General features: G+C 37.3%; 1 protein-coding gene across 15 annotated transcripts in view; it reads right to left on the reverse strand.

The window, feature by feature from the left end:
- ROBO2 (roundabout guidance receptor 2) overlaps positions 1 to 25,812 on the reverse strand; it is a 905,955-nt gene that overhangs the window by 804,151 nt on the left and 75,992 nt on the right. The gene's annotated exons all lie outside the window — the stretch shown is intronic.

The following is a 25,812-nucleotide window of genomic DNA, read 5'->3' on the forward strand; positions in this document are numbered from 1 at the left end:
AGTAGTCACTTGAGGCATTGAAGAAAACTGTACATTATATGGGGCAATTGCAAGCTGGTAACTTCCCACATCAAGGCAGTTAGTGTTTAAAGGACATGTTCACTAGAAATTGCACCTACCTATTATCTTTAAAACCCATGCCAAGGCCTAAGTAAAAGCGGACTTTCTTAGCCCAGTGAGGGGTACCTAGGGCTTTGCCTTTCTCATATGTAAGCTTTGACCTTGATCAAAGTCTCTGGCTCTCTGGAGCTAGGCTGGGAAGCATACTTGAGGTGCCCTCAGTGAACATAATCGTACCTAACACCAAGTTTTGGTTGCACTGACCTATAAAACAATACACCTAATTTTTCTGCTGTGAGGAGATAAAGTAAGGAATTAAGTTAAATTCCTTCTGCCTGGCAACTATTTAAAAATTATAAATGAAGAAGCTGCTTCAGCCCTTTTTTAACTGGAATGCATCAACTCTTTTTGTGGGGAGCCAATAAGGAGGAAGTTGAGCCTTTCATCTTTCATGTATGTATTTCTATTGCTACTATCACCGAGGCATTCACAAAGATTTTAAAACACATTTCATCATGTGCATTTTCTACTGCAACTATTAGCATTCAAGGACATTCCATGGCTTTGAAATCATGCCTGAATAGTTTAGTTCTAGATATAACTTTACTTTCAATACTTCCTTCTCCTTAGAAGGAGCTATAACCATTTATTTGAGATTTTCACAAAGGATTTTCAAAAGAAGACTCCTAGTCAATTAGAATTAAAGTCAAGTCTTTGGGCCTGAGTCTCAAATTTACTTGAAGTGGATGGTTTAAACTAACACTGCTTTGCACAGCTGAAGCAGCATAAGTGGCCCTTTGTGTAAATAAGAATCAGCCTCCTATTTGGTCTAATGACGCATTTATTACACATTGTATTCTGTCATTTTAGATTTCTATACTGAACAAAGAGGCTTCCTGCCCTTTGCTTTTAATCCAGTACGTGAAGCAATATGTGAAAACATGGAAATTTCTTATGAAAAAGTAAACAACTGCAGCTTTTTATGACAAATAATATGTTACAGTTGAAAAGCAGGTACATGGCATGACTTTTACTTTACTGACAAGCATTTCCAGTGCCATATCCTACAGGCTGTTGCAAAACATACCGTTTTCTTTCAGGACATTACCTTGTTTTGATGGCAAACATAACTTGACAGATGCCTCAGCAAAAGAATTGCATAATATCTGACCTTTTTGTGATATGTCATTTCTAGAAAGACTCGGTGCAAGTGTTCCATCATGGGACACATAACAGAGATATACACACCAGAGAATTAAATGATTCAAAACCTTTTAACTGTTTTTTGACTTTCCTGTATTATATTTGTTGTAGAGCATGTCATCTATTGGTCTTCACAAAATGAGACGCCAAATCTCAGGAAGGTTTAGGACGGCATTAGCCTAAAGATTTGCATCTATTCTTCTCCAAGGAACATTCTCTTAGGTTTGTTTTTAAGTAACTTAATGATTTCATTCAGGCAAAGCTAGGCTTGAGTCTCAATTACTTTGCTTCAGACAGATGGATAACTTTAAGCACCTTCAAGGGTCACTTAATCTTGGACACATTCAAGACCCTGTCTGCCTGCTGTAAGCAAATGCAGTGCAAAAACATTTCACATCTCCAAAAGCTGCAGTATGTGGGGAACAGCAGTACTGTAGTGCACTGTAACCATGCATATCCACACAGCTTATCTCAATCCTAGCTTAAGAGGCAGTGACCAAGATGACTGAAGATACACTTTACACTACGCTTTCACCATTCATGCCCCCAGAGTACAATGTCTCTTCTCTGGGGGACATCTCCAGCTCTCTTGAAATTGAATGACATTGCTATGAAGAAATTCAGGACTAAAAGAAAAATCCCTCTCTTGCTTTTAGCCCAGTACACATTGGCCTAGATTTTGTTCATACCATGTATAAATTCAAGGCCTTGAAGAGAGCATAATTACATGGTTTTGTTTTACCATGGAAAATAGTTAATTATGGGTAATTCATGGCTCAATTAAGTTGCAGGATAATTAGTATTTAAAGTAAAAAACACTGCCTGGAGATTATGGGGTAATCTGAAAGGAAGTCACACCATTCATTCTAGTGCAATCTACTTACTGGCTATTTGTTATACATATGCCCTGATCAAAGCTCAAAATAGTCATAAAAACGTGGCACACCATTATTACTATTTAAAAACAGGAATAGTGAAAAACAGTCAAAGAGATAATAGCTCTTCCAGAATTCTCAGATCCCAATCTTTTTCTTTTGTCTATAATACTGTTAAATTAAGTACGCCATCTCTATTGTAACAATGCCCCTAACATAAATGTATATAAACTTGATGATTCACAGCTGGCTTTCTAAAATTTTTAAGTTCAGGAAGCCCACTGTACCACCATCTGCAGAGTGTGGGTGTATGTGCTTTGTAACATGGTCTACCATCTTGACTCACATGAGAAAACAAGGCAAAATACACTGCAGAAACCAAGCTGTGGGTTAGTACTTGGCATGTACCTGGAATATTCTCCAGTGTTCCAGAGATGACATTACAGATAGACACAGACATTTCAGGTGCAGAAATATAACAGTAGATGAATCACTAGAAGGCTGCACACAGATTTAGCCTACAGAAAAATATCTACACAGACACTTGAATGTAAGTCATAAAAAATGGAGAACCAGACAAACCCGTCTTAAAGTTTCAGGCTATATTATTTAGCAATGTTGCTTGCGTAAACAAAACAGATTGTAGGAAAAGCAATTATTTCCAGCCTTTGAAAATACGAGATAAGGAGCTAAGAAAAAAAAAAAGGCAGGAACTCCAGTGGCTTTGCTGGAAACAATGTGCTAATTCTAAGTATTCAGTAGAGTATACAGAAAACATATACACAAATAAAAATAATGTGGTTTTATCTGACCACAATTTCACTTATGCAAATCAAATCATATAAGTATGGTCTGCATGCACTCTATATGATGATATATGAGTACTTCAATTCTTATACCACAAAGTTGAAGGAAAAGCTATCAAGCTTCTTGCTAAATAGTTGTTTATTACAGAACCTTTTAAAGTGAATTTTATTTTCACTTAACAGTAAAAATATTTTAAATGCAAGCTCATCATATAGGAATCATTATTACTACTTTTTATTTTTAAAGAAAGGTTAGATCTGTGTGTATTGCATGCTATATAGTCCAATTGAACACATATTCATCTGTCTGCAGAAGATGGAAGTTATTCTGTGGACTGGCTTCCTCCACTGACCTTTGGCAAAATGGCTTGGATAACGGCTGCTAAGAAAGGTGTGACAGGGTAAGCAGCATAAGTGAACTGAATACTCAGGACTCATCTAAGAGGGCACATGCAGATAATACTAAAGGGAAAGCCAACAAACAGCTGGAATAAGCAGTATCTGAAGAATTACAAAGAGATTCTTGAAACAGAGGAGTCAGCTTGAAAAGTAGTACAAAGGAAGCATGAAAATTTGTTGGAGAGCAACTGTACATCACTGGGTTGGAGGAAGCAGCACAAGTGCGCAAAAGATGGGCCACTCTCAGTTTCTAAAAGTGTCTGCAGCAAGGGAAGTCCCTAAACTGGTAAGTGTGATGACAATTTTTGGGGAACAGGCATAGAAGGGATTCCTAGGTACCAGTAGGTGTTAATTAACATTGTGTGAATGTCTAATAATGTGGTTCATTGGTTGCACTGGTGATATTGATACTTTTAGTTTCCTGATTGCTGGTTAATTATGTGTCATTAAAAAGTCAATAAACTGCTTTGGTAATGCTCTGATTAAAAGTAACTGAGCATTATTTCCCTGTCATAGCACCCACAAGTTGCCAGGAAATTAAAAAGTACCTTGGGAAACTTTCAGGATCTGGGACATGACTTTTCACACCACTTCATTATTAGAGCATTCCTGCTTTGATTTTGGCCCAGGCCAGCCAATACTCTCCCAATGGCTCTTCCATAAATTTTATGAGTTAACAGGGAACAGGTACAGATCAGATGACAGCTTGCATGCAGTCAGCCTCCTGTGGAAACTAAGGACTGTTAAACTAGGGAGGGATATGAGCTGTTCCTCATGAGTCTGCCTCAGGAACTGGGCCATCGTGTTTGCAGCCATGGTTAACTTACTAGTATAAAGACAACCCCATTACTAAGAGAAAAAAAACTTTCACAGCATTATGACAGACTTTTAGATCAAAAATTTTTGCCCCTAAATCTTGGAGGCAATGAAGACCTAAATGTAATTTTCAGTTCTCTGACAGGGAATTACACATCTCTCCAAGTGCAGAAAACTGTGTCGCATGGGGCTGCTCTTGGTCTCCCACACAGATGGGAAATCCCAAAAGATTTGGAGAAAGAACAGCCTGCAGACTGTGAAGCCAATCCCAGAAGTGAACTTGTTATATTTAATTAGCCTCGTGATCACATTGAGAGAGTTAAGACTATTGTAATAAATTGCCATTGTACTCACGCTGTTTTAAAATGCTAGTGTATAGCACCCTAAGTTGTATCTGAGACGAGACCCTCGTTAGAGTTGACTCATTAACAGCGCTGTCATGGAGTGAAGAACAGCAGCCTTTAATTATATAACCACATGTAGTCTTCTGACAGTGCGTTATGCACATGATAAACCAAGGACTTTACATTTTTCTTTTTTAACCCAAATTTTAAGGCAATTTTTAACAGCCCACTGTAAGTACACTGTGTATTTAGAAACTGTTAACGTGTCTCCATTAAAATGACAATATACAATAAATGTGATACCTTGGTCCCTAGGGTACCTAGCAGGCTCATTTCAATTCCTTCAGTGTATGAAAATTAAAAGTTGATAAAAGAAACTTTACACATTTCCGCAAAGATGAAAGCAACATATTCAGAGACTATTGGGGTTAATAATCAAAGACATTCACACTATAACTCTGGAACTCACAAAAATAAATGGTTATTGCTTCAGTGTAACAAATGGCAGCTATGGAGTATTTACGCAGTTTCCTGCAACACAGAGAATTTCTTGAAAGAAATTAACTTCACAAACTGATATATGTTGCTCATACATTATTTCAGGATCACAAAGGAAGCAATATTTTACCAGTCTGTATGATATTAATAAATTGTTGCTTTCTACCCCTTCTTGTTGCTTTTTCTGTATACTAAACAAGAAGAATTAGAACTGCCTGAATAGCCCAAAAGTATCATCCAGAAGATACAGGAGACAATTGTGTGACAGTTGCATGACAGAGCAGCTTGTACATCATGGGGCCAGATGTATGCTGTTGACAGTGCTAGCACCTCCATAATGATACTTTTGTGAATAATGCTTGCAGATCTCCCATTTGTGGCCTATGCAAGGAATAAAAAGGTGGTGTTTAGAAGACAGCACATTTGTAATAAGCTGTGGCAAATACTGCCACCTGAGCCAGCTATATCATCCAGACACTCATGTATGGCAGCACTATTTTAGTGATAGCAAAATGTTGTGTGTGATTGTGCATATGAGTGACGAGGAAAGGTAGGCATTTGTGCTTCTGTTTTCTCTTTTTAATCACCCCAACACTGTTCAGTAATATATGCACTGCCAATCCAAATACAGCCATGAGAGCTTAGACTCTTACAAAGCATGGCTGGCTTAGCCTACGCTAGATATGGAAGAGAAAGGAAGGCATCCTAGATCAAGGTTCAACAGTTTCATGTATATTTGACACAGCTGGACTGCATTTGCCTGTCCTGAACTAACTTTATCTGAATACAACAAAATCTTCTTCCCACAAGCCCTGAAACAGAGGTAATGACCCTTCACAGCAGCAGGGTGCCAACTTGCATAGTTTCCTTCTAACTCAGGTCAAAGTCATCCAGGTTGGCTCACCTATTATAAATAGTTAAAACTTCTGAATATAAATAATTCTGCTCACTTTGAATGAACCAAACTAAAGAGTCAGCATCTAAACCCCTGAGCCAGAAGGGTAGGATGAGTTTGGTAGCCAGTAGAGGGGCAAGTAGCTGTCACAAGGTACAACCCAGACCAGCATGCAGCCACAGCTTCTTCTCAATGAACAGTCTTCCTGCAGATCACACTGGCTCAGGGAGTTTATTTGGCAGTACCTCCTAAAGCAGCTCCTGAATCCAAATATCTGCACCATTAAGATCTGACGCTGAAAATCAGAATCAGCCTTGCAAAATTATAGCTTCAATTGTATTTCTCTCAAACTGGCAGAATCCAGGCCATTAATCCTTTCAGTTCACTATACTTGTTTATTTTTCCTGTTAAGAAATCTAAGTTGAACTTGGAGCTTTCGACTCACTTGCTTCATTCAAATCATTAGCAATTACTGTCATTATGAACCAAACCAGAACCCCGAGGGGAATTAATGAAAAAATATCTCTAAGCATATATATTTTACAGCCAACAACCTCATTTCACTTTGTGAAAGACAGTTATCACCAAGCTCCAGTCACCATCTGAGTATGCAGTGGCTAGGGCATAGGACACACAAGTGAAAAAAAAGAAACAACAGAGACAGATAAACAAGCAGGGAACTGGCATCATTCAATGAACAATTTCTTTCTCTCTGGGTGAGGTTGTCAGCAAGAAACTTACATTCACAGCACTTTCCTGTCCATCTATGAGACAGGTAACAGCAGTAATCTGATAGCTCTGACAGAGTAACTATTGAAAAAAATTCTTAAATGACCTGATGAAGGTTCATGTTGGCTTTCAGGTATCTCCTAAGGTAGGCACGAATGCATTTTCTTGTCTTCCCCTGCCACCTTTACAAATACATCACTCTTCCCATTTTATGATATTCAACAGCTGGCAGCTTATCTTAATTCTTGAGAATTTGTATTTCATGTTGTGCCTGTGGTTTATTCACACTTGTTGTAAATGCAATAACCTACCTCATCAGGGGAATGTGGAAAGAGCTCGTGCTTGGCCCAGGAGGAAAATGGCCAAGTCCCTCACCCAAACAGTCTTTTGATGAGTCCCTTACACCTACTTCACTATGGCAAACAGTTTTGATTTCTGGCACTTACTAATACCTGGCCACTACAGAGGGCAGGCAGTGGGGCAGAGGGGGCTGGTGACACCAGAGCACGTTATGGCCACATGGGGGGCACTGCCTCCCAGCAGTGAGCTTCCTAGGAATACCACATAAAGGGTCTCTTGGACTTTAATTTTCAATTTTTTCATCAGTTTTAAGTGTTCTCAAATTGTTGAAAGAAGAAGGTTGGGCCTTCAACAGTATTAGTATGCTTGTGCCATTTGGAAAAAATGAATGGCAGATTTTTCTGCTACACTTTTTGTACTAAACAAACCCCAGAAATTCCTAAAAGTAAATACAATACAGTACTTTTTTGCCGTGAGAAGGTATTCAATTTTAACATAAGTTCTGTCCTGATGTCTTGTGATGGGTTATTTTTTATTTTCATCATACTATTAGTAAAAAGTGATAACTCTTTAGCTCTAATTAGACCACTATCATAGAGTCCATTAATAATTAAATAACCCCTTTATCTATTTTCTTCCACTTCAGAGCTCTTCAATCAGGGCTTATGCAGCAGGTTGGATTCGTTTTGAAAATCCATTAGCCTTCCGCCTCACTTGTGGGCTTTCCAAGGGACACAAATGGATAGGCCAGACATAATTTTATTTATTTATTTGTTGTGCTTTTGCTTTCAGGCTACATGTAAAACAATGGTAGCAGTGGTAGGATGTGGGGGGAAGGGAGACATCATAATCTCTGGTGTCACAGCCTTACAGCTTAATTTGTCACCTTATTTTTCACATGCAAGATTCTGACAGCATTGATCACCTGAATCTGTTAAACAATTTTTTCATGAGGCTGACACACTGCCCCAGTGGTTGCATCTATCAACATCTGCCTGATTTATTGGCTTAATAATAGGAAATCATTTGGTAGCCCGGCTCTATTTTGCCTGAACACTGACCTGTGACCTTAATTTGCTGCCTTTTGAGGTTCTTTGTTCTCCCATAACAGGTTGCTCACTAATCAGCAGAAGCAGCTTTATAAACTTAGATAAATATTTAACTGAGATCTACGAATAAGAATTTTTAAATTAGTTCTTGTTGGAAAAGTATAAATAAACCAGACTAAACAGAACTACTGAAATCAAAGGCATGCTTGCAGAAAGGATAGGATTTGGCACACTTTTAATATTTTATGTCTTTCTCTGTTCCTATTTCAAAATATTGACAAGCAGCTGTTATGAATTTCTGAAATAAAAGAAAGACTTCCCTTGCTGCTAGTCTGTAAGAGAAAATTCAGAAAGCAAAACCAGTAATTTTTCTCTACTAGGCGCCAAAAATGAGACTAATTATAATAAGGCAGTGCCTTTAGCTCAAAGGCTGATTATTAAGGTAAAAGTTTGGTACTTTAGCACAACAGAAACTTATTTTACAGCATAATGTTACATTTTATTTAAACAATGAAAATAATTAAAAATGCTTTGCTGAAAGTCCATTTTCATCCTTCTTACCCCTCCACTCACTGACCAGCAGTGCACATAAAATTGCAAACATTTTAAAGGAAATCAATTGCTCTAAGACTTGTTGTGAAACTTTCTATGAGCTCAAAAGATATTCAGGTATTTCTTCAGCCAAACAGTACTTCAACATTCAAAATCACTTAGAAATTACTAAGAAACTGCTTTATCTAATGTATGATGTAGCTTTCTGGTTAGAAATTATATGCACTTTGTGAAAGGAAAGCTAGCAGTTTTCTTCAAACATTTGGAAAATAAATATTAGTGCTTGTTAGTCCTTGAAAAAGCACTCTGTTGGCAATGGCTTGAGATGGTGATTAATGGGTGGGGGTAAGTGGGTAGAAGAAACACTCCAGACCTGCTCCTGGTGAGACTGCTTAATTTCATATCTAGTTTCTTCTCACTTCCAAATTTCCCTGCCTCTTACGCTACAGTTAAAGCAGGACACAGCACAAAACAACAAGCTGGGTTAAAGCAGGAATCCAGCACTGTTCACAGACAATAAGAAAAGGACACAGAAAGAGAATATTTTTCCCACATAAATTTGGAAGAGTAGAAGAACTCTTCCCATTGTGAGTGCAGACCTCAAAGCCCTTGCAGAAGTCCATGGGAGATGTGGTTTTGTAGAAAGGACGTCTTGTTGGGAGTGGAAAGACAGAAAAGTTGTTTAAAAGAGAAGAATCATGTCCACAATATCAGTGTAGGAGGATAAGGAATAGATCTCCTAATGGGACCATGAAGACTATGTGGATGATTTAGCCCTCTAAGATGTAAATAACCTTTGAAACAACTGGAAAAGTAAGAGAAAATGTCATCCTTCACTTCCAAGATGAGATTAAACTCTTGTAAATATCCTGGGAATAAACTGTTTGTTTTCTGTGCATTTTTTAGTTTCAACAATGTAGAATTTCTTCTCTAAGAACTTCAGAGATCTTAATTCATGTGAAACAACAATTGACTCAATTCTTTCAGCAGACTGTTCTTTTTTATGATTTCCATCTTAAGACAAAGGATATCTATATATACTTTAAACTTTTTGATTAGTTTGCTAACAATAGCTACTATTTTAAATTTATTATATTTCCAGTGCTGAATATGTATTTAGTGCTTAATTTTTTAATTTAATTTAGATAATAAAGTATGAGAGGGAAATAACAAAGCCTAGCCTGTAGAGTTTATCAAGGCAAACAGTGATCTTCTTGGATGTAGAGTGGTACTACATCCAGCAGATCTGAACATGCTTTTCCTCCCCCTGGAAGGCTGGCTGGCATACAGGTCAGTGCTCAAGTATGAGCAAGCATTCATTTGTTACAGTACTTAAAGGGGGAGAAAAACACACATCTAACATTGACATCTTCAAAATGTTTCTTACAGTTTATTTCTGTAATATGCAAGTATCATGTTTGTGGTGTCTTGTCAGTCAAATTAAAAGCAAGTTATTTAACGTGTGTCCCCTAGACAGCAAAAGTAAATGAAAACATCTTGATTTGCTTCTTTTAGTGTGTCAGTTGTGTGCATAATATTTGAAGGTTAATAGTGTGACAGTGATGTACCAAACCATGCAAACAATATCTTTCTAACAATGGACAATTTCCCTGTGAAATGGATTGGAAAGAATGCGATAGCGTACAGAGGACTATATTAAAATGATAGCCCTTCAATCTGATGAACAGTGGAAATGTTACTTGCTCAAAGGCACCATTAAAATTAGAAACATCTATCTATACATTGTCTTGATAACTGCTATATATCTCTGCACACACGCTCATGTGTATATTATTCTGTTTGCAAACTTGACTATAGCTTGCTTATAGGATCTGCTTAGATAAGAAACTATAAAAAGAAAATTTTGATTTCTTGCATTAGGAATGCTGCAGTTGTTCAAGCACAGCCTGCAAAGAAAAAAAGGCTATGTCAAGTTGTCCTGTAAGACTGTCATTCTACATAAAAATGCTATTAGCAAATGAAACTTCTAATACTTAAATGACAAAACATTGCTGCAAGGTAGTTTTAATTGAGATCCCCACCTCTGCACAGTTTTTCTGTACTTAATGGAATCAGAAATATTTTAAGATCTATTAGCAATCATAAGCAGTATTTTTTACTCCCCTAAGGATAATTTTTTCTACTACCAAAAATTCCCACATATTTTTGTTAGGTTTGAGGAGCCTTAAGGTTGCACTGTTGAGAGAAAACTTTACTTGTGATTTTGTTTATTCCAAAACATTTTCACTGACATTAGAGGTCTCCGTTTATGTAACTAAGAAATGACATAGAACTTACTTTTTCCCCTTCCTGAATACGTAATTGCATCTTACTAAATATATCAAAATGAAATTAGGCTCTTTGAATGCAGAGGCTCACTCAGGGTAACATTTTATCTAATTTCTACATTAAAACACCAAGCTGCCAGTTGGCCAATAAATACTTAATGTTAAATCTCTAAAGACTCTATTCCTCATATTATGGAAATAGAGGTGAAGGTCCAAACTTGAATGTATAAATCAAACAGGAGTTAAAAGTCTTCTACTAAAATATCAAGATTTTAGTTATCAACTAAATGCCAAGACAAACTAGCATTGTTATTTCCAAGGAAGTGCGTTAGCTGGTGGCCTTAGGAGAAAAGAAACCCATGTTATTCAAAATAGCTGTCTAAAACATTCCACTGCAGAAGTAAATATTTTTAAGCATGGATATTTGTGGGCAGCTGGAAAAAGCAACATTGCTGCTGCTGGACACAATAGCAGGAGTAAGTTCCACATAGATGTATGGAGTGCTATAACTCTAGCTCAACATTGCCTACGACATTCACATTATTAATCATCTGGAAGTGGCCTAAAGGACAGTTCCATGTTAATGTTGACTAAGAAATCAACAGAAGAAACATTGAGATGAATTTTAGGTTTTAAAATAAAATGCAATCAAAAAATACCCCCAAAACCATGAAACCCACACGCCTTCAAAGCTGTAACACAAACCTAGGAACTTCCCACAGGTGTTTCCAGAAGAAGATAGTCCATATGCCATGAAAACAGTTTTAACAACTAGGCAGGAGCAGCTTTTTTAATTTTTTTCTCCTTTATTTTCTTTTTCCCTGGGCTATCAGCTGATATTGAGGCAGACTGTGACATTAAAAGTTCAAAGGAATACAAACACAGGGCCCAGAGCTCACAGTCCCATCAGTTCTACTCCCCTGTAGGCCCTTACCCTGGAGAAATGACAGAAGAGCTTTTGTCATCATGTGCTGAAGGGAATCAGAGTAAAATCTCTATCTTACATTGTAAATGGGTGCTTCAAGGGGTGCTGATACTTACAGGCTTTGTCAAATACATAGATAATTAAACGTGCTTCTGAAGAGGAGGATGGATGTGCTTAGCAAGGTTAACAGAGACCAACATATTCCAAGCACTAGAGAGAAAAGGAGAAAGGGATTGAAGGGAGCAGTGTGTACAGGATTAGCATGAGAACAATTTAGAATAAATATATAAAGCATAAGAAGAAACTTGAACTGTATGTGAAAGAGGAAAACCTGCTCAATAATTTAGAAAGGAGGGAACTGTGATCAGAGCAATGCAGTTGATAATGATGTCAATATTTTGAATGTGTAGGAAGGAAGAACTTTTGAAGTAGTGAAGATGAAAGGAAAATTTACAGCAGTAAAGTTATGAAAGAATATGAGTACCTATGGACAAGAGAGAGGAAAAATGAAAGGACTTTCTGATAAAGCAAGCAGAAAAATCCAAGTTTTAGCTGAAGCTACTAGTAAACAATAGTCATAAGACTGGTCAACTTAAGTTCATTATTGATTTCAAAATGTGTATCTTTCAGTATACAAAAGAGCCATGAAGTATCCATAGTTAATTTTCAGAGACCAGAAGGAAGAGGAAGACAAAGGGAATTGATCTTTTGAGTATTGATACTTGTGGTCTGGATAACTCATGGATTACAGTGATCCTAGACTGATGCATATCATGCTTTGTTTCCCTTGCTTCCCTCAAGTAAATCCTTACTTTTATTGTGGTTTAGCCCCTATTAGATGATGATAACAGTCACCCTTCCTAAAGCACTCCATTAAGTAAGCTGCACTCCATTAAGTAAGCTGCATAAAGTGTTTTATGTTCCCAAACTACTGAATGTGTTTGAGGTGTTTACAAATACTAAGGTTTTAGGCAGTGCAACATGATTGATACATAACAAGTGTGTGCTGTGCCCTTGGCTCTGAACCAGTTCAGATGACCCTTTCTCTTCTTCCCCTCCGACACCCACCAAGAGTAAATTGACAAGCAATAAAAGCAAAGCCATTTCTAAGCTACTTTCAACTGAAGCTGTTTTCTTTTACATTTATTTCTAATATATGAAATGAAACTTAATAAATTCCTTTTTTCTCCTGTTTATGATAGTTTTCATAACTTACCAATGTGTATATCCACACTTTATTGCACATGCATTGTCTTACTGAGAGACAGACATCTTAACATCTTTTTCGTTTCCTGCTCTAGTGTATTGGACCATGTAATTCCTTTTACATTTTTTTACATTTTTTATGATTTCCTTCTTCCTAGGAGTTACTGACCATATGTATCCAGAAAAATGGAAAAACAGAAACAAAGACAGTTGCAAAGACACTGCAAAGGAATTCAGAGGAGAACATGCAGGCTTTTTTAACCCAAAAATCTACTTCAAATTACAGAACTGAAAGTAAAGTTGAAGGCAAGGATTTTCCCTGAAAGGAAAAAGCAAGCAGGAAGAGATCTGTTAGCAAAAGACTTTAATTTTAATTTATTCTGTTTCACTCCAATCTGGATTTCTCTATTTGAAAAAATCACAGGTTTATTCTGTGTTTAAGTGAAATCTTAACATAGAGTTTAAATGCTCTTTTAATGTTTTTGGAATGCTTCTGTTAGGAAAAAGTGTACAAGTGGATCCATCTTATAGCCTTGTCAGAGCAGCATAGGCTATGTCAGTGTTAGTAAGTGATGCAACGCAATGGGAGCAGATTTGCAGAGCACTGTTGAGACTTGGGCATGGTAAGACTGCCTCCTGCCTGGTGACACAAAATGAGTGCCCTCTAGTCACTGGGGCACAAACAGATGTGCTTCAGGAGTGTCTTGTTGAGTTCATTTTCATCCAAAAGAAATCTAGTTGTCTAAAGCAAACTGCACAATGCAAGTCAACAACTGGAAAGTCAGATAACAGAAAAAAGTAACTTAAAACCAAACTTCTGATCCAAACTGAGATGCTAAGGTAGCAGCACCCATCAGTGTAATCTATAACTCTTGTAGCAGGAATTTCTGCTGTGCTACAGTGGGAGCAGATGTCCCAGAAACAAATTCACACTGGCTATGTCTCAATGCAAGGTTGTATGAATCTATCAGTGCAAAAAGAAAAACAATTCAAACTGTAAACATATGAATTCCATGAAAGTGCTCTAGATCTGTAATTAGTAAGATAAGAAACTAAATTCCTACAAAAAAACCCCCCACTGAGTAACATTTGGGTTTAATGCATTTTGATCGCTGCACGTCTTGGAAATAAGAATGTAACATTTCCCCCACTAATAACTATTAGTGCAAGAAACACTTAAATTCTATTTTTATCAAGAAAAAGAACACTGTGAAATCTTAATAAGAAACACTATCTTGTGCATTAGTACTGATTCACAAGTGATGGAAAAACAAGGCAAACATCCACAATGGGCATTAATCAGCACAGCTGAAAAGTCTGTCTTATCTTATTGCTTAAATAATTAATTTTCAGCTCTCAAAATGAGGTGAAGTGGCAAACTAGACCAATATCTTGCCATGTGCATTTAGCGCATCACAAAGTTTCAGCACAGTTGTGATATGGGGCTAGGTGGACTAACAGTTGATGACATTTAGGTCTAACAGGATAACAATTGTTTAGCTCTAAGTTTTTAACAATTATTTAGCTCAAGACAAGCACAAGTGAAAGAAGGGACCAACACTTACAGGGTTAACTGGATACCAATAATTTAGTGGAAGCAACTGACACTTAAAGAATACACAGGATGACAGTTGTTTAGCTAAAGCAACGTATTTCTATAAGCCTTTATGTAGAAGGGGGTCTGTTGCTAGATGGTTTCTGATAAGCAAGACAAGTTATCTGGAACTCTGATAAGAGCTGAAACTAACACTAACAAGAATGCCAAGAATCCAGAGACCATGCCCGCAGACTGAAGTTAAAGGAAGTTAAGACAATGGCTAGCAGAAGACTGCACAGGCACAAACAGGAAGACACCCTTCTCAAACTCATTATAATAAGAAGGGAGGAAAGGTTATGAATATACATAGGCTTTTTTTTTAATTTTATGAATATGTAACACTTTGCTGTATAAAGCTGAGACAGGTTGCCACGCAGGATTTTTTTTTTTGAGAAATAATTCTCCTGTACGTCTCAGTGCTGAATAAACATACCTACTTTATAACTTATAAGTTATAGAGTTATGATTCCATGTGTCAGTTGTACTAGCCCACAAGTCTGTCACAGAAAAAAAAAAACCTTTAAAGAAATGTAATATTCCTATACAAGTCTCACATTGAATGCAAACATGTTACAGACTAAATGAAAACCTTAGGATAGTCAAACTTGGTTTATTTACGATGTAGCATTGGTAAAAACGCAAACTGAGAGTACCGATGAGATGCTAGGTCAAGTCGGACTGATAAATGAGATAAAAGGTTGACCTATGAGTGTTCCTTCTCTGGTGTAAAATAGACAAACTTTCAAGCACATTAGCTTTCCTCTGATCTGAGAAAACAGATCAGAGAGACAAAGTAACACTGTTATGTCTTGCCACATCTAGCAAACCACACAGAGAGGAAATCAGCAGCACTCCTAATACAGATTAGGTAAAGTCAATTTCTAAGAGTAGATAATATTACACCAAGCCAAGTATTAGAAACTTGTTGAAAGACATATATTTTGACTAATTTATATTCCCTTATATAGAAATTTGCCATTAAAGGAAAGCCCAAACTCTACATATATTTCTGTGACTATTGAATGGTTTCCTTTGTGAATATTGTGTTTTCCCTGAGTAATTAAAGTATATACCATCATCTTGACATCATTAAACTGGGACCTGGATTTTTCTACACTGTTTGAAATGAATCAGCACTAGTTTTCTTTGCCTTCTGTCATCTCTGTTCGCATGATTTGACACACCCTTGTATTAGCTGTGACAGTAACCAAAAACTTTGTATGTGAATAATAGTAGAACATTAAAGATTCTTCAATTTTAACTCAGTTCTGACTTCTCTGTTCTCTCTTTAGTTCAGTTATTACTGCTTGAAGACCTTAAAATTTTAATGTTTTCATTCCAGAAATTAGCATTAACTGCTGCTGAAGTTTAAAACAACAGACACAGGGTAAAAAGTAGTTTGAATAGGAAAAACGTGGGGTCTGTATGGACCATGCACTAATGACCAAAGATGCTCTCTGCACAGCCATACGCCTTACTGTTAGTTTGCTTGACAAATACTTTCCTCATTTGTTCTTCTTAAATCTTGTGGACCTTCCACCAAACACACTTCTAGCTGACACAACCCAACACAAAGCTATCTCTCAGCCTGATACCATTTAGCATACCTCCTCAACACCAAGTACTCTGCTCAGTTTGGTTCTTTTTCAATGAGCTACAGAGAGAGGCAAAGACCTGTGAACTGCTGCCTTATGGAGCAGCAGATTGCTGTTCATCAGCTATGTAATGGTCACAGAGAAGCAGCAGCTATAATGCATGCTCAGTTTATTTCTGACTGTTGCTTCCCAGAATGCACTCCTACACTTCTTCAACATAGCAGAATAAAAATAATAATAAAAAAATAATGAAAATTCTGGCAGTACTGAGAATATATTTAAACTGGAAAGAAGTCACATTTATGGATTAGCGTGCCTTTCTTAAACCCATGAAGGCATCTGTAACTCCCTACTGGTACTGTCACCGTCAAGGTCAAGTAACTATTTTAGATGCAATTTTGCTCTCACGATGAAACTGTAGTGGTAGTAACATTGTACTTTGGGTCCTGCACAAACAAGATGTCTTGGAACTCTGAAGCACATACCTTATTTCAAATCTCCAGATTTTCTAATACGATATGCTTCTACCAAAATAAGCCACATGTCACTATTCATAGGCTTATGGAAGTTTTCCATATTGCTTCTTTTTATTTCGATTACTAATCTTTGACCTGATCTTTGGTAGACAAAAAAATTTGGTTAATAGTCCATCCTCTGGTACAGTAATGTTATTTTTGGTAAACTGATTAATTTGTTAGAATAAATTGCACTTCTGACAAGAAACATTCAGCTTTCCTAGTTTGAGCAGAAATTAATACCTATGTTACATTAATTTTTGAGAAATATTTTCCTCAAAAAGTTTATGCATATGTTCCCGAGTAATTAACAATTGAGATACATAGCGAGAGATTTTTTTCCTCATCAGTGTGTGGAAGAAAAACACTCAAGAACATGCTTTTTGTTCAGGTTTTGTTACTGCTAAGTAAAGGTTTCCAGTCTACAAAAATTCTCAAGATCTCTTCATAAGAAAAATGTTTCCCAATATAGCTTGTAATAGCAAAATCCAACTGCTACTTTTAACATTTGAGAGTCAAATGAAATTTTGTTCTCTGTTATTTTCTCGCTTGAGTCTCATAGACTGACACTTCACTGCTGATGTGAAAGATTAAATGCAGTCAACAGCTTCCACAAAAAAGCCCCAATACCCACCCCCCACTCCCCCAAACCCTCAACTAGGCATCATCAACAGTAGCTGCTGGTGAAAACAGAAAAGGTAAGACATTTGAACTTCTGAATGAAATAAGGAGAGTGCACTCTAATCTCGGCTGGTGCAAAACTTCAAGCCTATGAACCTTCATCCCTCCTCTCCTCCCCTTTCCATTGCCTGTGTTCTTGCCAGGGACAACACTCTGATGCACGGAGGAACCAACTGCTGTATTGGGCTTGTGTGAGTTACTTATGTGAGGGTCTGATTTTGCTTGAAGCAAAGTAAATAATAATATACCATAACACCAAATAGCTAAGCAAAGCCTGCTGTAATTCTGCCTGTCAGCCACTTTAATTCAGAAATCCACTGGGGTATGACATCTGTCAGTAAAATCTATATACACTGTAGGGACAGGGCTGTTCCATAGAACTAGTGAACCCCATCATCACCACAAATCTAAAAAAAACTAACAGATATGACAGCGAACACTCTGCAAGTGTGGAATTCAGTAAGGTAATACTGAATCTCATCTTCACAGAAACATGAGAAGCCTAATGGGGAAATGTCAGAAACCAATAATTTGTGGTTTTGTAGTTGTAGCTACCTGTGGCTACAAATCTAGTGACTTGTACCATAAACAGATTTACAAAACTTGTATAGTGATCATGTCAAGAAAGGCTCTGTAAAATTTCTTGTATTAATAAAATCTGTTTAGCAACCTCATCCGTAATGTGCATAACAAATAATGTCAGTCATTTACCAGCCCACATAACTGCTGGCACAGTGCACAATGTACTTCATGTATCTGCTGTATTAAATGACCAGAAACACAAATACATCTCAATGAATTTACAAACAAAGGCACACAGCTGAACTTTGAAATTGTCTCCCTTTTCCTCCTCTTATACAACAGCCATGGATTTATTAACACACTTTTAATATAAATTACATAGGTTGAAGTTGCTCATAGTGTATCCACAACAAACACAACAAACACCACAGAAGTGCAGACTTCCCAGCACTGGAGCTGGAAAGCAGAAACTGAGGCATCCTGGCCAGCACCTGGCCAGCAAAGGGTTTCCTACAATTGCTTGCTACTTGCATTGACTAATTTCAGATATCAGCCTTGCTGCGCTCCCCTTCAGAGGGAGCTCTACAAGTCACTAAATCTAATTATCTAAAGATACTTACTAAGATTTAGGCAGTAGTTATAATTTCTTAATCTCATGTCATTACTTGTAACTAGTTGCTATAACATGAAATTTTATCTCCTTTTTTTTTGTGTTTGCACTCTTCAGGAGGGTGTATGCTGTTATCCAGCCTTATCATGTCTTGGCCAAAATCTGTCTTCAGGCTTTTTGAACCTTTGTCTTGAAAAGGAATCCCATTAGCTCTGTCATCAGTCACACTGCTGTGATCTTTCAGTTTGTCAATAACTTTTTGATAACAAGCTTTAGTGATAAGACATTTGAACTTAGATGCTGCACAAAACCTTTTGATACAGGAAAAAGTCTGCGGTATGCAGCAGGATTGCTTCCTGCAGTCCAAACAGCTAATATCATTCATTAGAGTGGAAGGCTGCTGTGATACTTATTTAAGCAATGGATTAATGGGAACAAGAAGGACACTTCAGTGATTAGGAAGCCCTTAGTAAGAGAGAGACAATATTTCAGAGTTACTTGGAAGTTTCTTCCAAAAAGGGGACCTAGTCTAAAGTTTCTTTTTCGAGTCAAGCTGCAGCACACAACAGCCTATGTTAATATAACATTGCATATTCCTGTACTTTCACCTTCATTAAAAGCATTGCTAGAATGTTCCTACTTTTTTTTAAAATTTAATATTTTCATAAGGCAAACTTAACTCAGCTACATAATGGAGCACTGCAATGTCACCTGAAATCCCTCATGGTTACTGGTATATACCTATCTTGTACAAAACAGCATATTTTTGTCAGTTAGTATTTGGGTTTGTGTATTTTTTTCTTTAACTTGTAATTATGATTTCAGTTTTGCAACAGAAACAGCTTCTTCAATTTGACCGATTTCTTCCACAGAGATAATAAATCTTTAAGAAAAATAATGAAGACTATGAGAGTGGAGGCTGGAAAACCAAGACCAGGCCAGGGAATTCTAAGGTACAATAACTTGTTTCCAATGAGATGTAAGACTTAGTCTGGAAACCAGTAGCTCTGAATATCAGCATCCAGAGGGGTTGCCTGAACTTGTGCTAGTCAGGAAGTGAACAGTGGCAGACCTCCCCTCCAGGGAATGGCATGTCCCAGTGCATTTGAGGAATTGGTTTCTGTGATATATCAGCTTCTCACCCCCACAACAAATGATTCTGAATTGCTGTTGGTCTATATCTATCAGTTAATTTTATTTAGAAACAGTTTGTTTCTTCAACACACACCTTAAGCACAGCTGTTTGGATAAGACTTAACGTGATAGCAGAAATGTACATTACTTAAGTAGTAGGTATGACAGATATTTCTGACATGCTCTTTGGAATTCATCTCCTTCTTCCCCCTCAGCCTCCCAAGAACCTTATGAGCAGTGAACAGAGCAGGTTCTCTGAAAGGCCATTTAGGATGGGATACAAATTGACCAGGGCTTTGAGAGGTGTCTAGTTTTCACCTGAACAGGCTCAAAGGCATTAACAACATACGAAAGGATTTACTTGAACATAAATTGCAACAGTGAATTTTTTAAAACAGAGAAAATTCAGAATAAGAACAGAAGTAACAGGTTTTGTAAACGCATATGTTCCCTCCCCATCACAGTCATGCAAGACGGTTTATTTCAGTTGGGCTTCATGTTAGTATAGCAAGCCAACAAATGCCTACTTTGCAACTGTCACCTGGATTTCTTTGCCCTATTGCCTCTGAGGAACACATGTTTGGACAGTACTTGGTGAGTTTCCACACCCTCAGCTTTTGCTGCCTTACGCTCTGGAGTGCTCTCTGTTGTGCCTTTAGGTTTCCAGGACAGGAAGTAAAATTCCTTTCCCTGCATATGTTTCACCTGATGTAGCACAGACCAGCCAGGACCAGGGTAGCAACCTGCTTTCCTGCTGACTCTGCAGCCAGCCACAGTTAACAAAATGCAACCACCACAACATGCACACAAAGAAAACAGATGCTGTCTGCTACAGACATCATAAATCTTCCTCTGATTTCTAGCACCACTTAAGATAATTAATTAAAATCAGTCAAGATAATTATTTAAAAATCAATGATTCCTAAATCATTATTCCTAAATCACATTAACAAATTCCCACTTAAAGGAGACGTTAAATTTTGGGATCCGTGAATGCATTCAAATGCTTATTATTCCAAACAGCTAACTTCTTGGCTTTTTAATTACATAAGAGATGCTTAATCTTTTTTTATTTATTAGCAACATCTCTTCTCTCTACAAATGGGAACTGATAATTTTTCACTAATCAGAATAATTAATAATTTATTTTATTCGAAAGAGGATGCAACTTAAATAAACTCCTAGAGAGGTAGCTCGACTCTCTACACTCAGAAAAACAGAAAGCTTAAGCATTGCTTGAGGAACTTTATGCAATTTCACAATTCCTTTCTCTCCCCCAAACACACTGAGGAGTTCAGTTGATTAATTGATACAGATATATTCATGTTTCTTTTGCAAAGGATGATGCATCCGCTGCAAAACTCATCTGGAATAATGCACAGCACACATCAATGAATATTTCCCAGCAAGCTGCTGTAAAAGAAGCTCTGGACTTAAGTCTCTCGAATACTTGATGATGAAATTAAGGAAACGTACAAAACAATGATGAATACTGTAGCATTATTGCCAAATAGAATGACTGTTACTACTGGTACAATCCCTACCTTCACTCCATCCTCTCTATAGCTATCATCCATTAAGCCATAAAATCAAGTCCAAGACATGCTCTCACCATCTTGTATTTCAAGTTGAGTTCATCTTTTGTAGTGATATTCCATGAGAACACATCACTAACCCAGAGAAAAACCCACTACTTGCGGTCTTTCTGAGATCATATTAGTAAACAGAGTAAATGCATCATATTCATTAAAAAAAACCCAAAACTTTTGTTTTCTTTGTTACAACTTTTCAAATGTTACATAGAATAATATGCTTTCTAGATAGCATAGTATGTATACAAAATGGTTTTATGTTCATTAAATATTATTACTTTTTCCTGAACTTTTCTTGCAGCATGAATCATAGAATCATAGAATCACTAGGTTGGAAAAGACTTCTTGGATCATAAGGTCAAACTATTCCTATCAACCACTAAACCATGTCCCTGAGTACCTCATCCACCCGTCTTTTAAACACCTCCAGGGATGGTGACTCAACTACCCCATGAGTAAGTGGTTTCATGCTGTGCCCCAAAGGTTTTTTCCATGGTAAAAATAAAGTTTATTTTGCTGGAGTAAAATGTGAAAAGAAAATAAACTGGACCTGCTCAAAAGAGAAATGGCACAGCTGCAACCTGTGGCCTTGACAGTTAAGTTATTTCCTATAAGCGCAAACTGAACTCAACAATATTCCATAACAACTGCACTTGTAATGGGAGACTGCATGCAGTCATTTGCATGTTCATAGAATCATAGAATCATAGAATGGTTTGGGTTGGAAAGGATCTTAAAGATCATCCAGTTCCAACCCCCTTGCCATGGACAGGGACACCTCCCACTGGATCAGGCTTCCCAAGGCCCCATCCAGTCTGGTCTTGAACACCTCCAGGGAGGGGGCAGCCACAACTTCCCTGAGCAACCTGTGCCAGTGCCTCACCACCCTCATCGTGAAGAATTTCTTCCTAATGCCTAATCTAGATCTTCCTTTTTCCAATTCACAGCCATTCACCCTAGTCCTGTCACTACATATCGTTGTAACAAGTCCCTCCTTAGCTTTCTTGTAGGCCTCCTTCAGGTAGTGGAAGGTTGCTATGAGGTCTCCCCAGAGCTTTCTCTTTTCCAGGCTGAACAACCCCACCACTTAGCCTGTTCTTATAGCAGAGATGCTCCATCCTTCCAATCATGGTCATGGCCCTCTTCTGGACCTATTCCAAAAGTTCCATATCCTTCTTAAATGTTGACACCAAAATGTAAATTTTTTTAACAAAAGAGCATATGTATACACTGAATCACACAGAATCACTAGGTTGGAAAGGAGCCACTACATCGAGTCCAACCATTCCTATCAAACACTAAACCATGCCCCTAAGCACCTCATCCACCCATCTTTTAAACACCTCCAGGGATGGTGACTCAACCACCTCCCTGGGCAGCCTGTTCCAGTGCCCAATGACCCTTTCTGTGAAAATTTTTTCCTGATGTCCAGTCTGAACCTCCCCTGGTGGAGCTTGAGGCCATTCCCTCTTGTCCTGTGCCCTGTCACTTGTGAGAAGAGGCCAGCTCCCTCCTCTCTACAACCTCCTTTCAGGTAGTTGTAGAGAGCAATAAGGTCTCCCCTCAGCCTTCTCTTCTCTAGGCTAAACAACCCCAGTTCCCTCAGCTGCTCCTCGTAAGACTGTATGTTACTGTTCATGATTACTCAAGCTCTGCAGCTGTCTATGAGTTTTTAAATGAGAAATGTTTGGTTTTATTAAAAAATAAACTTAAAAATATTCAATCTAAAATATTTCTTTTTAAAAAATTTGATCTAGAGCAAATAGGTCTCATATGTACACATTTTAATACAAATACAGGGACTGAAATGTTGCATGTGTAATTTGGACATATCACCTAAGCCGCTAAATAAATAGAATTATAGTTCTTCGAAGCTGAAGAAATAATATCTATGTGGATAAGACTGACTATAAGTAAAAGATCATTTATAGAAGTATATATATATATATAGGGTACACTATTTGTCATATTTAGAAAGTTCCTTGAGGTTATGATACTAGAGTTAAGGGCACTGATACTGATATGAAAATGCAAGCAGATTTTTGTGCATACCCAAACCCATGAGAACACTGCATGAAATACGTGTTCACTATGTAGAGTTTTCAAAATGTATGCTGAAAAATGCATTTCTGAGTAAAGCACAAATAGTCATCCATCTTTTGGCTTTTTCAAACATGGGCTATTTCTCTGGTGCATGGCAGGAATGTTGGAAGTAGATGATCTTTCAGGTTCCTTCTGACCCAAACCATTCTATGATTCTGTGATTCTGCGTATCATCAGGCTACATAAAAGAGCAAGCCAGAAAACATTGACCAAGGAAGATAAGTAGTGTTCTTTTGCAATGAAAAGCAAAAGAAGAAACAAAATCCACAACAAAGAAAAAGCCTCATGCACAAATAATTCAGACATTATGTATCCTAAAACATAAAATAATAAACAATAAAAAATTTTTGTGCTGGTCATATCTGATAGGAGTTCACTTGCAATGCACCTGGTTTCTCTATTCTCAGGCATGAGGAAGGAAATCTGCCAGTTTGAAAAAACATTAATGTACATATCCAGACCTCTGGTATTCATCTCATCTAGCACCCTGAACTCTGAAGGAAGGTGATTATAAAACCTCTGATAAATTAGTAATAGGTAGGTGGCTTAATAGAACTCACCTCTGTATTTTTCATTCCTTGGAGCCTTTGGGTTGAGAGACCTGCAGTAATAAGTAAGAAAAAACGTGCCTACTGCTATGAGAACAAATGAACTATCAAGGAAACAACATTTAAAAATCCGCAAGCTGAAAAGACATTGGAAAACTTTGCTACAAGTAAAATGACTTCCTTAAGAAGAAAAGGTTTATGTACATTTTAGAGTTATTTAAAATCTATATGAGCTACTATCTCATGGTTTATTTTACCTCAGAAAACAGTTGACAAGATTTGAGTTGAGCCAGATTATGCATTTCCACAGCAAGCATTGGCCTAAAATAAACATATTCAATAGCTTGAGAGAATCCAGATTTAACAGGTTATATATGGAAAGACTCATTATTTACAAATAAGAGCAATATCTGACAGCAGTTAAAGTAATTTTACTTAGCAGATTACATTCATGTGTGGAAATGTTAACTTCTAATTTATCAAACAGCAGGAAAGCCATGGTAGTTTATTGGATTTCTGCTCCTGTTTCCAATCCATCTGATGGTTTAATTTCCCTGACTTATAAATATAAATTCTTATTTATGGCACACCATAAACTAGTGTTAACATTCAGAAAGCTTCTTTTTTATTTTGTTCATGTTCTATGCTTTCTGAGAAGCCAATCTTAATCATAAAAGAAATTGAACACTGATTTGGTTTATGTTATGTCATTAAAATATCAGTGATAAAAATTAACAATGTGTTGAAAAGCTCGCTCCCTAGAAATGCTCCCCACGAACTATGGCTACCAGTGTCCTTTGTCCACTGTTGATTTGTGGAAGGAAAATGTTCCCTATGTCTTCTGGTGAGGTCCCCACAAAGACCAGAAAGAAGCTGCCACAGTAACTTGGTAAGTATATGTAGTATCTCAAATTCATATCAGTAAATTTGTAAGGGACGACGAAAGCTCAGAAAGTCTATAGAAAAATCCTAGGTGCAAACTCTAATTCTGAAAAATGGATAAATAAATAGATATACAAAGAATTTAATTGCTCTTGCTCTAAGACATTAAAGTTGTTTACACACCCAGTATTCACATCAATGAAACGATATCTGGTCTTTGAAACATGGAACAATATCTACACAAAGTTCACTCCTAGACATAAACTAATGTTGCTTTGAACTGTAGAAGCTTCATTTTTGGTTTTGTTTTGGATTTTTTTTTTTTAATATATGAAAAAAGGTCTGATTTAGGTATTTTCTAACCAGTTTTATAGGGGTTTTTTACTCTTCAGCCAGGCTGGACTTTTGAGGTTAACTGGAGAATGCAGGAAGAAGGTCAGAATGATGATGCTCCTCCAACCAAGCTGTTCCTCCTGAATCTGGCAGACCTACTGGAGTCAGCAATCAGCACAAAGTAGCTGCATCAAGAGCAGCTCCTGCAGTAAAGATCAGGGCAGCTCAAGATAAGTAGAAACATACCTTAATGACAGTGAGTCACAGTTAACTTTACTGGCAGTAACCTGTTTTTATATGAAGATTGTGTGGCCTCTTTATGCAATGAATGATTATCACCCTGAGAAGAAATTTTGACTTGTGATCACTGTGAGGATTTGTAAATGAGGAGTAAGTGAAGAAGGGGCCACTTGTGGAGAGGCTATTTGGAAAGTGAAAGGAGGAGTACATAAACAGAAACTAATTTCTTCCCTGAGCAGGAGATGAGAATAGAAGAGGATACACTAGGCAAAGGTTAGGGTGGCATGATAGAAGGAAAATTCAAATGAAGAAGCAACAGTACTCCTTATTAAAGTACCCCAAAACCTTATGATGCAATTAAAACAGCACTCACAAACACACATTTTTAATAGTGGCATTTTTTTTACCTTCTCCGTATAAAAGAAAATGTTTTGTTTTGTTTTGCTTTGTTTTATTTTCACGGTTTACATTTCTGTCGTACATGGGCAGGTTGCACGTTTTCAGTTTATTTGCCA

Source organism: Phaenicophaeus curvirostris, chromosome 1 (genome assembly GCF_032191515.1).
Source record: "Phaenicophaeus curvirostris isolate KB17595 chromosome 1, BPBGC_Pcur_1.0, whole genome shotgun sequence".
Lineage (NCBI taxonomy): Eukaryota > Metazoa > Chordata > Aves > Cuculiformes > Cuculidae > Phaenicophaeus > Phaenicophaeus curvirostris.